General features: G+C 48.4%; 1 long non-coding RNA gene across 1 annotated transcript in view; it reads right to left on the bottom strand.

Annotated features, from left to right (window-relative positions):
• LOC146869878 (uncharacterized) overlaps nt 1-18116 on the bottom strand; it is a 93944-nt gene extending 75828 nt beyond the window's left edge. Inside the window, exon 1 of the long non-coding RNA XR_014968032.1 lies at nt 17531-18116. This is a non-coding gene — a long non-coding RNA (uncharacterized LOC146869878). The remainder of the gene's footprint in view (nt 1-17530) is intronic.
• Nucleotides 18117-18767: the final 651 nt, after the last annotated feature.

Below are 18767 nucleotides of genomic sequence, written 5' to 3'. Positions count from 1 at the left end.
CTCTCAATCGTGGCCCAGCCTCAGCCTGAACTCAGACAGCTACATAGGAGCGACTCTTGCTCTATACTCAAGTAATGTGTTGCATGAAAATATTACACAAACACCCCCTCCAGGAAAAAGCAAATAATCTAATGGAATGCAAGAGTAAGTAAAACGTGAAATGTTAACAGGAACAACATTGCTGTTCCCAGGCGGCAGTGTCTGTTTTTGCTAGTTGCAGCTATCACCTGTGGTGGGGCACAAGAGGGGCAGGACTTCTTCCCTTTTTAATTATACCAGGATCTCACCACATGACTGTATGCTACTTACTTTCATTGCTATTTCAAGACAAATTGCTTCTATTGAAAGGCTCTTCCACATGGACAAGAACCTCCTCCAACGATTGCCTTCATCAAGCACTAGCTTAATTTGTCTAGAATAAAGTTAATGCCATGCCATACAATAGCAGGAATTCTAGCTCAAGCGCCTCTATCTGCTGTTTTACCATATTTAGAAGCCCCTTTTCAGTGGTCTGTATCTCAAGGTATTTTGAAAACAAACAAAAAGGAATCCCCAAATATCAGTGACAACTCATACCATTAAATCAATGGTTTCCTAGACCCATGTATCTTTAGGAAACCAACATTTTTTTTAGAAAAACCATGCTCAATGACTGTGTCACTGGTCGACAGTTTGACACTATGTAATTTCTAATCTATTCAATTTTCGTTGTAGACTTCAAGGGTCATCTATAAACAAATAATGTTGGAAGCATGCATCAGAAAGATGAATTCCCTAGCACCTGCTGACAGAGAGAAGGAGGGTCTCGTTGATAGTTGGTTTCGACGATCTGAGAGATATAATGAACCAATATTGGGAGAGTTTAAAGGTTTGATGCTCATGTTCAATTGTCAACACAAGCAATGAAAAATATCTGTTGCAAAACCATAAAAGAGATTACTTTTGTATACAGTGCACGAATGAGACAAATAGCTAAATATACTATGTACTTTTCAGATGCAAAATAGTCCCTCATATAGTGCAATGGAAAAGACACAACCAAACAGCTGAAAACATAATCATATGGTCTGATCTAAGTAAGATGTGAATGACAATGTTCCAAGTCAATAGCTGAAGTGTCCTGGTCTTAAGAAGCAAAGGCGGCTGGTGGCTGAAACAAAGTTCCTTGAGTACGTCCAAAATACAGTGTATGTGACATGAATGGCTCAAGTACCGCAACAACAAACCAAAAGACAGGAATGGTCCAAAAGACAACCCTATTTCAGGGCCATTTTGCACCCCAATACGCTAACAATAAGTGAATCTACTAACAGTCTATAGGGGCACGCAAGCGTTGCTCTACCAAGAGGCGCAGGAGGGTGTCTGGAATTACCATATTTTATAGATTTCTCTAAAAGGTGGGTCTATCGATTTTGTTGAAAGCACTGGACAAATCTATAAATGCTTCAAAGAAAGAAAGTTGTTTCAGACAGGTTTATCTGTCCATCATGACTTTAGCTAAACAATTGATTGCCGAAGAGACAGAGAGGAATCTCGATTACTCTACTAGTATTAAATTATTCGTATATGTCCCTAGTTTTAAATGAGAAAAAATGGCTTGTATTGTTTTCTCATTTAAAACTGGGGACATATACAAATAATGTAATGCTAGTACAGTAATCAAGATTCCGCTCTCTCTCTTTGGCAAGTTTTTTTCATTGACAGAGGGTCTTAGTTCCTAAGCCCTGAAGAGGTGGACTCGGTAGCACCCTTGGATCTAACAACACGCGGCTCATCGGAAGAGCTGAGCCTAGCCACAGTATCTAAGTTTGCAAAGCTCCAGAGATGGTCTAAAAATCAGCACTCAGCTGAAGGGGAGAAATGGGGGAATCCAACTGTCCCCGTACTAAAATGCGATTATTCATCAATGCAGCAGATGCACGTTGATCCTCCTAAAATGCAGCAGAATTTCACTGGTGCCCTGCAGTGGAGCCGACACTGGAGCTGATTTATCGGTCTATTAAACAGCATCAGGAAGAAACCTGCCCTGATGGGCGTAAGGCAAGGGTGGTGATGAAGAAACTCCATGGAGCAATTTGAAAGATCTTTAAAGCCTGCACTAAAATTGGCAGAAGGATCTCTGCAGTGGAAACCCGCACTTCAATAGGAGAGACAGACCTGACAAGTCTTACGGGTGAGTCGGAGGCCCAAAAATCTCGGATCCTGGACATGAAATGGAAGCTTGAGGATTAAGAGAACAGACAGCGATGCAACAATTTGCAAATTCTGGCCCTTGAAGAGGGAATGGAGGGCAATGACATCAAGTCTTTTGTAGTCAAGCTGTTTTAGAGAACTTTCTCCAACTGGAACTTGGACCTGGAGGTACAGAGGGTCCATCAATTCCCTCTTATGCTGAAAAATCAGAGTCAATCACAGGGAAGTGATATTTCCAGGCCTAGGGGTGTCATAATGATTTTTGGTAATTATCTACTAAGACGGGCTGTTTTGAAGGCATTCCCTGACGCCAAAGCAAAGCTTTGAAGGCTGCTCTTTCTTTACAAGGCTGGACTTATGCCATGTCACCGTTGAGTGCCGTCTGAGACTAAGACAACTTATAAAGCCATGTCAAGATAAGGTTGCTGAGGCCTATTTGCTGAACCCTGCTCGGCTTAAAATCTTCTTTAAGAATCAAATCGAATTTTTACCTCGGAAATCAAGGCAAAATTATTGCTAGATGAACTCGGGGACTGAGGCTGCTGGGTCAGGTCTAAAGGGCTGACTTACAAGGGAGGTGTGGGTTGGTGAAAGTCTCCAAGAATCTCTTCTTGTTCTTCTCATTCTCCCCCCCCCCCCATTTTTTGCTTCCCCCTCCCCCTCTTTTTGGGGTGGATATTAAGGCTGTGTGATTACTTAAGGATGCATCTGACCTTAACAGGAGGGGTTAGGTCTCTTACATAGAGATGACTTTATTAGATTTGGGTTTCGTTTTTTTTTCGCACAGCTTTATATTCATGCTGGGAGGGAGGGCAAGCACGTGAGCCATCACTCAGACTTCGGTCGGATTGCCTTAAATAGTTGGAATGGGAGGGGTAGCGTGAGGGTTTGGTGGTTGAGGGGGCTTTATGGGGAGGGTTGGATGGTTTGGCAAGCGTGCAGGGTGGTAATCACAAGAGAAGTGGATCGGGATGAGAGGATCACTAAGTTCCAGGCTGACAGTGTCAGCCAACCATTGTTTAAGTTGAATCTTCAGTTCGAGGGTAGTTCATGGACGAGTCTGTGTAGCTTGAAACATTAAATCTGTATATATGACTCACAGAGCCCATGTACATATTGCTACCATAATATCTGTGGGTTTAATGACCAAACAAGAAGAAGAAATGTAGCAGAAGGATTGAAACTGTTGCAGGCAGATGTAGTATGTCTACAGGAAACACATAATTGGGGGGTAGGAAGAACCTGGTGGAAATGCAAGTATATAATCTTCTGGGGTGCATTGCACAGGGCACAAATACACAAGGATGAACATATTGTCACGTAGGAATGTTTGTAGGCTAATTCGCAGCACCGCTGATAAATATGGCAGGAGGGTAGTAGCTGAATGTCACTTTGAGGAGTGGGTAGCCATGCTCTGCTCCATCTAAATCTCCAATCTGAGCTGACACTATGGCAGACACTGATTATTGTTTGTGTGGACTTGAACATCAATATAGGGAATATGGGGGGGGCGTGGCTGAACGCGGGGCTAAGATGGCCGCGTAGTGCACTTGCTCCTCCGTGGGTCCCTGCCCCAACGTCTATCCTGACTGCATTCTGGTGTCATCCCATGGCAGCTCCCGAGACCTAAGCGGCAGCGGTTTTCAGCGCGCCAGCCCTGGTCCGTCCAGCTGCTGGGAGAGCCGAGATTTCAGCCCTGGAGGGTTGAGGCCTTCGTCGAACATGTGAGCCGGGACCCATAGTGGCGGCGGGAGCCGCGGTTTAGCTCGACCCGGTCTGCTGCCTTCACGCGGGGGCGCCGTGCTATGGAGGCGCCACCGCAACAACAGCCAGCGGAGGAAGCCCCCGGGACCCGGAGCTGCGGCGGTGAGCAACACTTGTGATTTTAGAGCGGGTGCCATAAAAACACTGCAGCATACGAGGAGCGCGCCGGACGAAAGTCGCTCCTCCTGATTGCCCCCACGAGGGAGGAAATGTCGGGCGCCTGGATCGGGGTGGCATCATATTCACTCAGCTCAGGAGAAGGCTAGCTGGCACAACTACCCCCCCCACTCCTGCACTGTCAGAGGTGCCTGAATTTGAGTGTGAGGCTGGGGTTTTACAGTGACACCAGGACCACCACAGTTAAAACTTTACAGAGACATCTGGAACCCGTGGCTGCAGCGGTGATTACACCTCTACACCTGGAGACTGGTGAGGGGGAGGGGACACTAATCAGAGAGTACGGCACAGGGTGTGCCTGCCGTGCCCCTGCTGGTGGGGGCAGTGTGCCCCTGTGAGTGGCACATCTTCTTCAGCCTGCTCTACAGTTGTGAATGGATGCAGCAGGAGAGATACTGGGGACCACGACTTGAGTCCATTAAGGCACTGAGGTGAGGGTCCCCCCCAAACCCTCTCAACCGGCGGTCCTTCGCAGTCTTCCTGGGTTGCAGGTCTCGCCCCCTGGAGGGGGAAAAACTTGACTTCAGGCCTCGGGGGCCCGCGCCTCGGTCGCTGATACTTTGCATAGTTGACCTTACTGGTGTGTATTGTCAGATTAGTGCCTTTGCCCTCCCCCGGTACTTCGGCCCCGTTGGGCCATATCTTCCACACCCTGATGGATCGCGTCAAAGGTTCCGGGTCCCGTGGGACAAAGCTGGTCCAGACGAATAAACTGGACAGGTACATCGTTTTAAAAGATGCCCAGCAGAACCGGCTGTCCGGAGAGATAGTTCAGGAAAAACCGGTGGACGAGGGACAAGAGCCGTCGCTCAAGGATGTCCTGGAGGCTATCACTGGGGTCAAAACCTCACTGGAACACAAAATGGACACCATGGCAATCGACATCAATCTTATTAGGGCTGACCTAGGGAAACTCAGTGAAAAAGTCAAGCAGGTGGAAATAACGACCTCCGGCCTGGTGGATGATGTCCGGCAACTACAAAGAGAGGTGCAGGACCTCCAGGACTCTCGCAAGTACACTGATCTCAAGCTGGATGACTATGAAGGCCGGCTCCGCCGCAATATTGTCCGCATCCTAGGAGTTCCGGAGAAATCGGAGGGGCAATCTCCGGACCTGTTTGTTGAGGACCTCATACTTAAACACCTGCAGCCCAAAGGCCTCAGCAATTTTTTTGTCATTGAACGTGCACATAGGGTCCCGGGCGGCCGTCCCAGGCCGGGCGCTCCCCCACGGCCCATACTAGCTCGGGTCTTGAACTATCGGGACAGAGATGTTATTCTCCAAAATTCCAGAGCGGGGGCCCCCCTTCGCTATGAAGATGCGGATATCTCCTTTCCGGACTTCACGCAGAGAGTACAGAATCAGAGGCGGTCCTTCCTTTCTGTGAAACGTGACCTGAGAGAAAGGGGTCTAAAATACTCAATGCTGTTTCCAGCTCGTCTTCGAGTTGAAGCAGCGGGAAGAGCGTGGGTCTTCGAACAGCCTGAAGCAGTGGCAGTGTGGATTGAACATCGCGAAGCAAAGAATCGGGCGGATGGAGATGACGGAGGATAGGCATGCATCGAACCAGCCTCCATTGGAACTCTGGGGATGACGACATAGAACTGAGTAACGGGGATTTTGATGTGGAGTGGGCCGGGGCATTTAAGTTTCATTGCGGGAGCTGGGGATATGATATATGTTTAAGTTTCCTTTCTATCAGGAGTGTCACACTTCACATAATTAGGGGCAGGGACACGGAGCACACTATTCCACCATTTTTTTCTTCCTTTGAACTTCTCGTTAGGGCGACAGGCACTCTACAGGTTCCCGATGGGCAGTTCTGAGCCCAAAGTGCAGGGCAGCGGGGTGGGGGGTTGTTTGTTATTTGGTACAGTTATTTTTTCGGTGCAATGTATGGGTGCATGTGCAGAGGAGTCGCAGAAAGAATACAAGCCAAGGGCTTCTTGACTTACGGTTCGCATTGCAGGCAGGATGGGGGATAAAAAAGTAAAGATTTTGAGTTGGAATGTTAACGGCTTAGGTGATAAAATCAAACGAAGCGTGCTTCTCCTATACATTAAGAGGCACTCTCCGGACATAGTCCTGCTCCAGGAAACACATCTGGTTGGAAATTCATGTAGGGGAGGATACAAACTCATTGCACACTCTGGTTTCACATCAGGATCTAGGGGCGTAGGTATTATGATGAAGAACACCTTCCCATTGACAATCAACTCCACACAGGTTGATGATAGAGGCAGATATGTTGGTATATCCGGGGTATGGGAGGGACGGCCCACCACCTTTGTCTGTCTATGTTCCACCAGGCCTACAGGGTACAACGTTTGCCGATCTTGGCTCAGCCTTGCTCACACTTCTGGATGGGCTCCTGGTCTTGGGGGGGGGGGGGGGGGGACTTTAATGCAGTGGTCTCTGGTACATTGGATAGATATCCCCCTCGAGAGGTGCGACCGTCTGCCCGTTGGCTGCCGGACTTCCTTGAGGCGATGGGACTGGTTGATGGCTGGAGAGTATATCATCCAGATCAAGTTCAGCACACCTTTCACTCTGGGGCGCACAACAGTCTCTCCCTCCTAGACTAAGCCATATATATCAATGAAATTAAGCACTTGGCCAGAGGTATCTCAGACCACTCGCCTATTTGGGTCCGCTTGCACATAAGTATGGGTGGAGTCGGTAGATTGGCCCCAATCAACCCCTGGTATCTTCGTAACCCCAAGATCCGTAAAGAGCCAATTAAAGCTATTGACAACTTTTTTCAGAAAATGAAGGGTCAGTGTCCTCTTTGCGGTCCCTATGGGAAGCATTTAAAACTGTAATTCGGGGACAAGCCCTGTCATTGATATCTGGCTCCAAGAAGGACAGACAAAAAGCGGTCCTTGAGATTGAAGCAGACATATATAGACTGGAAAGGGACTTGGAGTCGGGTGTCACGCCGGAGAAGCTCCATCTGCTGAGTCTGAAACAGCACGACTATAAAGCATTGACCTCAGAAAGAGCCACGGCCCAGAGTAGAGAGCAGCAAGGCAGACTTTATGACTTGGGAGACAAAGCCGGGAAGCTGATAGTGTGACTAGACAGAAAGGAATGGGCGAGTCGATTGGTCCCGGAGCTCAGGGTGCAAGGAGGTGTCTCAATCACAGAGCCACAGGACATAGTGGACCGGTTTGCGGAACATTTCCACTCAGTATATACAGCGGTTTCCTCCCGCACTGTAGAGGACTCTCAGAACCTACTGCAAGATATCAAGCTTCATTGTCTCTCCCTTGATGACCTGAATTTTATGGATAGCCCTCTTACAACCGATGAGATCGCATAAGCGATCTGCTCCCTGGATTCTGGGAAAGCGTTGGGCCCAAATGGGCTTCCCATTGAGCTCTACAAGCTGAAACCGGATAAGCTAGCCCCCTATTTAAAGTCTATGTTTGAAGAATCTAGGGAAGTGGGAATGATGCCCCGGGAACAAAGAATAGCAACTATTGTCACCATCCACAAGGAAGGGATGGCCAAATCCGACTGTGCCTCGTATAGGTCCATCTCTCTTTTAAACACTGAACCTAAGATCTTGGCCAAACTCTTAGCTAACCGTTTGGTGAAGGTGATTGGTGGCTTAGTACACCCGGACCAATCCGGTTTTATGCCGCATCGAAATACAGCCTTGAACTTGCGTAGGGTTCATGGGGTGATAGCCAGAGTCCATACCCTTCGGGAACCGGCCGTGATCGTATCGTTGGACGCAACTATGGCCTTCGATACCATCGAGTGGCCGTACTTGTGGGCCGTTCTTGCGAAACTGGGACTTGGCCCGAAGTACATTCAGTGGGTACGTCTTTTATACTCGGAACCACTGGCTCAAGTTGTGGTAAACAATAAGGTTTCAGCCTCCTTTGTGCTTGGTCGGGGAACTCGTCAGGGTTGCCCACTATCCCCCCTTCTCTTTTCCCTGGCCTTAGAACCCCTTGCCGCCTGGATTCGTTGGGACCCATTGATAAGGGGTTTGTGGTGGTCACCCGGCTGGGAGGACCGCATATCCTTGTATGCAGATGACGTCTTACTCTATTTGGCCTCCCCCAGGAAGTCGCTTGCAGCGATGCTGGACATTCTCGCAGTTTTTGGTAGATTTTCGGGATTTTCCATTAATTGGGGTAAATCCTTGTTGTTTGTTCTTAGTGGGGACCCTCCCGTCCCTCTACGGAACTGCCCAATACAAATCAACTTGGATGGATTTAAGTATTTGGGGATTTTTGTCTCGCTGGAACCCTCGGTCCGTTATGCCCAGAATCTCCTTCCCCCTCTTCGTAGACTTAAAAGTGACATTGCTAGCTGGAAGACTCTCCCCATTTCTCTTTTGGGCAGAGCTACTCTGTTCAAAATGATGGCATTACCACGGTTCTTGTATGCCCTACAAAATACCCTAGATCTAGTTCCAGCACAATATTTCAGGGAGGTTGAGAGCCTACAGAGGGACTTATTATGGGACGGAAGGCCTTGAATCGCCTTGAATAAGCTCACGTTACATTGGTATGATGGGGGCATTAGCCTCCCGGATATTAAGAAATACTATTGGGCCTCTCATATGGCAGCTATCAACCATGGCACATATGGTCGGGCGGATGACCCAGGTTATGCCATGGACAGATGGCTCCTTCCGGGCGGCACGTATGGTAGGGCGCTATACTCCCGCCCTCAGCGGTTTCAGCTAACAGGCCCCACGAAGCATTCGGTTCAAATCTGGCACGATGTTACGAATTTTCTTGGGTGGAAAAACAGACTAACATTAGCCACCCCTCTTTGGGATTCAGAGAAGTTGGGCGACCTGTGGAGGATGAAGGGGTTCGATAAGTGGGACCTTATTGGGATCTCAGTGATTAAAGATGTTTGGGGAAGGGGGGAAATTAAGTCCTTCAGCGCGCTTCAGAGTGAATATGATTTGGCGGATACTGAGTGCTTTCACTATATACAGGTCTCACATTCGCTTCAGTCTTCATTGCCTAGAGGAGCCAATCCCCCGGAGGCCTCCCCCTTGGAGGACAGAGTCTTAGATGGATACCTCCCAGATAAAACAATATCATTAATATACAAAAAGCTAATCAACCACATGGCAGACCCCCTCACATGATTGCGAGATAAGTGGGTGCAGGATGGGGTAGAGCTTGACGATGAAGATTGGCAGGCAGCGGTTTCCTCCCCCAAAGTGGTGACCATCCCGGCACGTTTGCGACTGGTTGAGCTAAAGATCCTCCATAGAACCTACATAACAGGATCTAGATTAGTCCACATGGGGTGGTCGGAGGCAGGGGAATCCAGACGGCGATGTGGCCTTACCGGAACATTTATGCACATCATCTGGGAATGCTCACATATCAACCTCTTTTGGCATCAAGTGATTGACACAATTAACAAAGTATTACATGTCTCCCTCCGCCCCGAGGTGAGACGGTGCCTCCTGAACATCTGGGAGCCCACGGACTTAAACACTTCACAGACCCAGTAGGCCACTCTGGGGAACATGCTGGCAAAACAAAATATCGCTCAACTGTGGGGGGCAGCTCACACACCCACATTGGAAGGTTGGGAGAAAAATCTCGATTGGTGTATGTTTAGAGAAAAGACAGTGTATCTGGCAAGAGGGTGCCCTAGGAAGTGGTCACTTATTTGGAACCCATGGAACACTTTTAGAGGAGAGATCCGCGCACCACCTCGAAATGTTGATCATGATGACCCTATTTTGCCGTGATGTTCCTCTCATATGTACTGTCTGTATATCCTTCCATTCATACATTGTGCGAAGTGTTAACTGCATGGCTCCACTGTACCCTACCATTCACCGGTCATTATTTAATAAAAAGAATGGTTAAAAAAAAAAAATAGGGAATATGCAAGTGAATTTTTCTGATGGGCATTATTCTGGCAGGAATCCAGGCTTTATCAACCATTTCAGAATCTGACGCTGAATCAGGGCCTGGTGAATATTTGGCACAAGCTTAAGGCTTCAGTTCCTGGTTATAAGCTCTTCTCTGTTCCGCATAGGAAGCATGTCATGTTAGATTATTTCCTCATCTCTCCAAGCCTGGTCAGTGGGTTGCAAATAGAGAAGCATCCATGGGTCCTGTTGGATAACAATCTGCTGGTTATGGAAATAACTACCCTGAGCAGGAAAGGTTTCTCACAGATGTGGTCATTTGGTAGTGGGTTACTGTCTAGTTAAGATTATGTTTCATGAAGGACTGCATTCCCGAATTTTTGGAAAGAAATAGGGGAGGTTCCTCAGTTGGCATGGTCTGGGACACTGAAGGCTGGAATTAGGGGGGAAGACACTCTGCTTTAGCCATAATCGGCAAAGGACCCTTGCCGAGTTTTTGAGCGATAAATGTAGTGAGTTATTGGATGCAGAGGCTCAATTGATTAAGGCAACTTCTGAAGGGGGTGAACTCCAACAGATTATGCACAAACTAGCAGCGATTAAATCGACTATCAAGAATGCCTCAGCAGGGGTCGTCAGAAAACATATGGCATGTAAAATAGAGTGCTATGAGTATAATGAAAGAGTTGGTCGATTACTGAAGCCCTGGGCCAGGCAACAAAATGTCTATGGCAAAATAACTGAGATTAGAGACAAGGACAGGCAGTTAGCCAACACCCCTGAGGCTATCTTGGAGGTTTTCAGAAACTTTTACAAAGAACTGTACCAAGCGTAAGTGTTGACGAATGAGCAGAGTATTTTTAAGTATTTGTAGGCTACTCGGTGTACCAGAGTTAATTTAGAAGATCAGGCCCCTTTGGAGCCCCCTTTTCCCAGAAGGAAATTACAAAAGCACTTTAAGGCTCTTACTTCCAGCAAAGCAGCAGTTACGGACAAAATTATGCTTGAGTTCTATAAAGTGTTTCTGTCTGTCCTAGAAGAGGACATGACTGGGGTTTTACGGGGGTACTACTAATATAGTGCTCTTTATGAAAAAAGGGAAATCCCCTTACGATTCTGGGTCATACAGACCCATCTCCCTGTTTAACAGTGATACCAAACTACATTAAAAAATGTTGGCAGTCAGGTTAACCCGTATTATCAACAAACTACTCCCCCAGACAACATGGTTTCAAATGTGGTCGTGGAATGACCGACCATGTTAGACAAGTTATAACTCTATTAGACTGGGCAAATGTGCTGGGGCCCCTATGTCCTTCTAGATTTCGAGAAGGATTTTGATCGGGTGGCGGTGCTGAGATGGCATAAATTTGGCGCTGGATTTATTACAGCTAGCCATGCTGTTTATGAGAATCCAACAGCGAGATTCCAAATTATGGGGGGGTGGAATCTGACCCTCTGCAAATATGCACGGGTACAAGGCAGGGGTGCCCTTGTTCACCTCTACTATTCACTCTATATATTTACCACTTGCAGTGGTAAGGTCTGATCCGAAAAGGGGCTATGCAGGAGCTGGAAAAGAAAGCGTTAATTTTTGGGAAGATTTCTGGCTATTTTCTGAACTGGAATAAGACACATTTGGTACTCAACGATCATGTACAATCCGAGGATGATCAGGTTGTGGACCAGGCAGTGTACATAAGGGTTAATGTTAACCTTAATATAGATCAGGTAGTCGAAATAAATCTTGCTCCAGTACGTCATAAAACTAAGCAGGACTTTAGAAGAATGGATAATCTCTGTCATACGATAATTAGCTTTTGAAATATCATCAAAATGCTATATTTGCCCAAAGAGCTGTACCCTTTCAGCTCTGTACCACTGGCATTCGAAAAACACAGGTTTAAAAAATGGAAGAGTTATCTACTAGTTTCATCTGGTCTTATGCTAAAGCCAGGAGGGCCTTAAAGTTCATGATACTGCCTAAAGATAGAGGTGGTTGGGCTGTTCCAAAAATCAGGTTTTATTAGTGGAATGCCACTTTACAATATATGAATTCTCTACTCGGGGATAGCAGTATGACTCCCACGTGGCGGAGATGACACCCAGCATATTATGAATTGTTGGTAAGGGAGGACTCTAAGGCTCTCTTTTTGAAAATGGCAGAACCCAGCGACTATAAAAAAGTAAAATTCAAGATCTTATTAGCTGCATATAAAATATGGGGGATAGTCAGGAAGAAGATTCGCATAGGGAGATTTAATTGTAATACCCCCATGTGGCAGTCCTAGGCGTTACCAACGATTTTCCACAATTCATATTGCCTTAGCAAGCAAAATGGAAGTAAAAATGCGGTGACCTCTTTGTAAATAACCAATTGCTGTCATTCGGGGAGCTGCAACTTGAGTTTGGTCTCAATAAGAGAGACTTTTGAAAATATCTACAGTTTAGGAAGCTTTTTAACCAGAAAGTGTGACGGAACAACTGGATTTAATAAAGAAATATTACTTTAATTACTCCACAACACTGCAGAATGTAGGATAAGTCAGATCTAGGAGTATCTGGGGGGCTTTGTGTCTGATGATCTTGAGAAACAGTCAGGCAACTGGACGCGAAGGGTTGGGTCCACTGAGTGCTACTTCTATGAGTCATTAGAACTTGGCCATATGCTATTATTTTCTGCGGGGCTGCGGCCACAGCATTTCAAAACACTTTTTTTTTAATATATAATTTTTTTATTAAAGTTTCTTGAAAACAACATTGATCTGCGTATACAATTTTACATTCTTAATGTCACTTCTTTACAGACAATCGACATACAGTTCTACATTGATGCATATATGCCTTTACTATTACTACATGTCCTCATCCGAGTCGCTGTCTTCCTCTGGAGGCATGCAGATGTTTCCCCTATATACATTCCATTTTCCCCACACTCTTCCCCATTTTTTAGGGCATTTCCTATTAATAAAATTGGTCTTTTCCGCTACCATGACCAAATCCATAACTTTACACCAATTCAATAACGTTGGTACAGACTCTACTCCCCACTTTTTCGCAATATTCCGTTTAGCTATTGTCATGCTCGTCGTTGCCTATTGGCGTTCGGCGTGGTTAAGGTCTGTCGGTCCCCAGACTTTGAGAAGGCAACATTAGGCTCTAGCGGGACATGCTTCTCGGTGACCTCTGTGATGGTTCTTACCACTGCCTCCCAATACGGTACAAGTCTTGCGCAGCCCCATAAGGTGTGATAGAAGGTACCTACGTCCCCACATAGGCGCATGCAAGATGGGTCAGGAGTCCTCCCCAGCCTGTGTAGTACAACCTGTGTGTAATAGGTCCTATGCAGTATTTTAAACTGCACCAATCGTAGTCTAGAGGAGAGTGCCACCTCCTTAGGCGATGCTATTGTCTCACTCCAGTCAGGGTCATCCATCACTCCCACCTCTGACTGCCAGGACTCCCTGAGCCGGTCAAGTGGATCTGTCCGGTTATTAATGATTTTTCTATATGTTAGTGAGGTCTCTCGTTTATGCAGATAGTCGGTGAGCAGTCGTTCCTCTAAAGGGGATGATTCCGGGAGCGTCTCAGCAGTAGGAAGGGCTGCTTCTATCGCATGTTTAATTCGCATATATCTGAACTGTTCGCTCGGGGCCATTGTGTACTGCTCTTGCAAATAGGCTAAACTGACGACCTCTCCATTACGCCAGAGGTCCCCTAGCCGGGAGATGCCTATCAGATCCCATTTTTGAAACCCTTCAATGTTACCTAGAGTTCCTAATTGACGTGTGTCCAACAAGGGTGTGTGATGTGTAAGTCTGCCCGACCAGCCCAGATGTCTGTTTACCGTGTGCCATATGCGGATAGTATGCCTCGCCGGGCCTATAAGGTCACGGGCCTTCCGATCATTGTAAAGTGCTCTATTAACACCCCCTTTCCCTAGGGTCATTCTGTCCAGGTGGTAGGTAGGGTCTGTGTCCGGTACGTGAAGCCATTGATTGATTACTGTGAGTTGTGAAGCCCAGTAGTACGCTTTGATATCAGGCAAGGCTATCCTGCCGTCATACCAACTCCGCACCAGTTTATTTGCTGCCAACCTAGCCGGTTTGCTATCCCATAGGAGAGCAGCGACCTCTGAATTCACTGCTCTAAAGTATGAGTCAGGGACTGATTACGGCGTATTGTGTAGGACGTATAGAAACCTGGGCAGGGCCATCATTTTAATGAGAGACGCTCTACCCAGCTGGGTGAGTGGTAGTGCTTTCCAATGCTTAATGTCAAGCTTCAGTTTTTGCAAAGGGGCTTGTAAGTTAAGTGCTAAAAATGTGTCTTGATCCGATGTTATATGTATGCCAAGGTACTTAAAGCGATCTGTGACTATCTGAACCTTGCAGTCCCTTGGGAGACGCGGGGGCTTTCCATGTAATATGTACAGCACGGACTTATCCCAGTTAATGGCATACCCAGATACTGAACCAAACACTGCGCAGATATTGAGTAACGCATGGAGGGATCGCGCGGGAGAGGAGATATGTAGCAATACATCGTCAGCTTAGAGGGAGATACGATCTTCCCATTCCTCCCTCCATTTTAGACCCCGGACCATGGGTTCCCACCTTATCCACGCCGCCAGTGGTTCCAGGACCAATGCGGACAGCAAGGGCGACAATGGGCAGCCCTGTCTCGTCCCCCTACCCAGGGTGATTTCATGTGCGTCAAAAAATTCGGCCAGTGGTGAACTGACACGATGTTGTGGGCGGATAGGTGTACGGTCCAGTGCGTCATTTACGGTCACGTTGAAGTCTCCCCCTAGTATTAAATCTCCGTCTGGTAGTGTTAGGAGGAATTTACCCAAATCTTGAAAGGCGGGGGATTGCAGAGCAGGCGGGACATAGAGAGAGGCAAAGTTGATCATACGACCCTCCGATTGAAGCGAGATTGCCTCAAAGCAGCCATGGTCATCCTTAAATGTGTGGTGGATAATGAGGGGGAATCGTTTTCGTATCGAAATCCCCACCCCCCGGGATCCTGTGGTGAATTCTGAATGTACCGCCAACTGAAACCCCCACCGGTTGAGGGCCTTACCCATGGAGTCCATCAAGTGTGTCTCCTGAAGCATCATAACTGCCGGGGATATGCGTTTCAGATATTGTAGCACCAGTCCCCATTTTATCTTGTCCCTCAGCCCATTGACATTCCAAGAGAGGAATGACCGCGTCGGCAGTGTAGTGCGTTGTGTCATTGGATCAGACAAGGTCATTGTAAATGTTAATGGTCGTGACATGGCGAGCAGCGAAGGTCATTGTGAACCCTGTTCTATAGTGACTGTATGTCGAGAATTGCAGATCAATAACTGTTAAAACATTAACATTGAAAACATTCCCACAGTGCATGAACCTTGGTGGTTGAGAAACAATAAATTGTGACATCAAAAAGGAAACCCTTGAAAACTGTTCCTCCCCTCCATGCTACCCTGCTTCGTAGGTTCGTAACTACCCACGTCCCCAACTAGCAGAGCGCCTGTCGAGCAATAAACAAGTCAACTAGTGGATGGGTGTGCTGGGTGACGCCGTCTTGAGGCATCCAGGAGCCCAACTCCAACCCAGTTACGGTGAGCAGCATCGCCTGCGCCGCCCCACTTGCAGTGCCCGCCCACTATAAAGAGGCAGTTGTCAGCATCTCTCTTAAACATTACATCTTACTGTTGTTAAGTCAAGTCTTGAGTCCGGTGTCTGTGAAGGAAAGTCATTCTCCTTTGTCGCCCGGGAGTATTGGACTCGATGTCGGTCGCCAGGAGCACTGATCTTGTTTGGACCGGCCCTCACGACCACTTGAAGAACCCGGCGATCCGTCACGGGTGTCTCTCCATCCTGTCCCATGTGTCGGTCGTCTTTCCGTGAGTCCACTTAGTCCAGTCATGCCTGCACTTCCACTGGAGCGGTGAAGAACCAGGATTTTCCTTTAGCCATGATTTTGAGTTTTGCTGGGAAGAACATCATATATTTGATGCCTCTGTCTCTGAGTGCGCTTCACTCCGTCAAAGGTGCGTCGCTCTTACTGTACCTTGAGGGTAAAGTCCGGGAAGAATCTCACGGTGACGTTCTCATACTGGAGGTCCCCATGGAGCCTGGCGACCTGCAGGATGGCATCCCGGTCTCTTTAGTTTAGAATCTTGGCTATAATTGTCCTGGGGTGTGCTCCTGGCTTCGGTGGGGGGACCGTTGCCCTGTGCGTACGTTCTACTGTAAAGTAGTTAGACAGTCGTTTTGGTTTGAGGAGATTTAAGATTAGGTCCTCAAGGAAAAGGCCCACACTAGGCCCCTCCGCCCCCTCCGGGACCCCTACTAAGCGGATGTTATTGCGGCGGGCCCGTCCTTCCTGATCCTCCAGTTTCAGGGCCACCTGCCGATGCTGGTGGACAAGTTGTTGGACTCTCTCTTCGAGCTTGCGTGTAGTGATTTGTAGTTCCGATATATTTACTTCCGTCTTGGTCACCATCTCCGATGTCTTGTTCGAATCAGCCCTGAGTAGGTTCATTTCTATTGAGACTTTGTCTATTTTGGTTTCTAATGTTGCACCCAGAACTTGGATGGCCGCCATTATGGAGCTGAGTGAGGGTTACGGGTTGTCGGTCTGACCACCGGAAACCTCTTCTTCGGTGAGTGACTGTTTCGGGACTGCATACTTATCAAGCTTATTGGCCTGCACCGTTGCGCCCACTTTTGGTTTCATTTTGCCTTAACGTTGTCCTTTGTGTGTTTAGTCTAAAGTGGTCTCGTGGGTACCTGCAGAGTCTGGGCTGTGGGCAGGGGCGGAGTCCGAGTCCAATACGGGCCCGTTCCAATGGGCAGCCCTCGGGCCAGAGGGCGATCGCGGTCCCCACGCACCCCCCCCCCCTTTCTTGCAATGTCTTTGGGTACGTGCGCTATAGTGGGGTACTCACTTTTGGTTGTGGCTCAGAGGATAACTTTCTGTTGAGCCAGGTCTCGCTCCCAGGGGGGCTGACGCGGTTGGGGGTGCCGTATATTCCGTTGCGGTCTTGGACTTCCGCATCCGACGATTATATTGATGCCCCTCTTGCAATCCTTCTACTTGACCCCAGGATGTTGCTCTGAATTGTCACCAATATGACAGGCTCAGCTGGTCCCCCCCGCCCAAGCCTCTCTTCAATTGCGCTCCGTACAAAACCACGTACGGGATGTATTATTGTCTCTGCCATGCTCTGGGCGCTATTCTCATCGTCCTCCACAGGGGGCTCTCTCCAGGGGACCCACACCCCAACCAGACCCCAGTGCACTCAGTCTCAGGGCTTAAGGGCCGGCGCTACCGGAGTGCAGGTTTATACTGCTGTTACTCTTCGTATTGCACTCGCACTACCACTGTCTATCTGGATCTCTGGAGGGGGACACGCGCTCTTCCCACGCATGGTGTGGTCCGGCACCGGAGGGTATGCACTTCATGGGAACCAATTGGGGACTATTATGGAGCCATTTGCACGTGTTAGGCGTCCTCCCCTTGGTCACTCTCACCTGTATGTGGCGGCCCAGCTGGGTGCTTATTCCCATCTAGGCAAATCAGTCCAGCAGTCAGCCCGGCCTCAGCCGGGGGCGCTGAAAGTCTATTTGGAAGTCGCACTGCCGCTCGGTTGTTGTAAGGCCACCCGGGGGGGAGGGTTTCTGCCTGCGCCACTCACTCTGGGCACCCCCGGTGCAGCACCACATCTTCCGTGCTCACCTCTGTTCCGCCGCACACTGCAGGCGCCCGGTCCCCCAGGATCATTCAGGCCGGTTCCGATCTCTGTACCTGCCGGTCGGGGTACAGGCCGCATATCCACAGGCTCTGCTACGCAGCCGTCTCCCATCTCTCCAGCCGTCGGGTCCGCTGCGTGCTACTCAAGCACAGCCCCGCCCCTCCAGGTCTTGAGCCACTCTGCGCTTCCGTCCCCAGGATGGGTTTTTACTAGGGATACCGGACACTTTCCCTCCGGATTTGGACACCGCTCACTGCCGCAAGTTGCATACAGGCACTGCGGGCCGCAGCAGGCGCGCTAAATGACAGGATAATGCCGGATATTTAGGGGTTTTCGTTACGGCCTCGGCGGAGCTCTCTCCCTACGCGTCCATCTTAGCTGACTCCAGGCCACACCGCCCTAAAAACACTTTTTAACTTCAACTACACTCTGGCTAAAATAGCTAGCTGGGGGAGGGACACTGGTATATTCTGCCTACGCTGTCAGCGTTTGGAAGCAGAGACTGTTCATGTGTTTTTTAGCTGTCAGACTCTAGACTCCCTAAAAATAGAGATATCTTGCTTTCTGCAGATCGTCCTACACCCTGAAGTGATATTATCTCCTCAACTGAAGCTCTCAGGAGTGCATGACAACACAGGTAGGATTGATGGGCAATACCTAGTGTTTATTGCAATGATGGTAGCTGCCATTAGCACTGCCACAGCCTGGCTCACTTCTGACCCTCCTGCATTGCATCAGTGGTTGGCTAAGCTGCTCTCACTATTCCATCTAGAAAGCAGCCTATATTGTCAAATGGGCAAAAAATAGGGTGACCAGACGTCCCGGTTTTGCCCGGACGGTCCCCGTTTTTTGTGAAATGTCCCCGTGTCCCGACACTGTACTCCAATGGAGTCAAATGTCCCCGTTTTAGAACAGTGTCCGGGTTGAACAAAGAAATGTCCCGGTTTTTTACTGTTCCGGTTGCGCGCATGCTCTGTTTGCACAGCTTGGTGACGTCACTGAGGTGAGCGCTGTAG

Source organism: Triturus cristatus, chromosome 1_1 (genome assembly GCF_964204655.1).
Source record: "Triturus cristatus chromosome 1_1, aTriCri1.1, whole genome shotgun sequence".
NCBI lineage: Eukaryota > Metazoa > Chordata > Amphibia > Caudata > Salamandridae > Triturus > Triturus cristatus.
The sequence above is the reverse complement of the archived record's forward strand: the minus strand, read 5'-3'. Positions and strand labels throughout refer to the sequence as shown.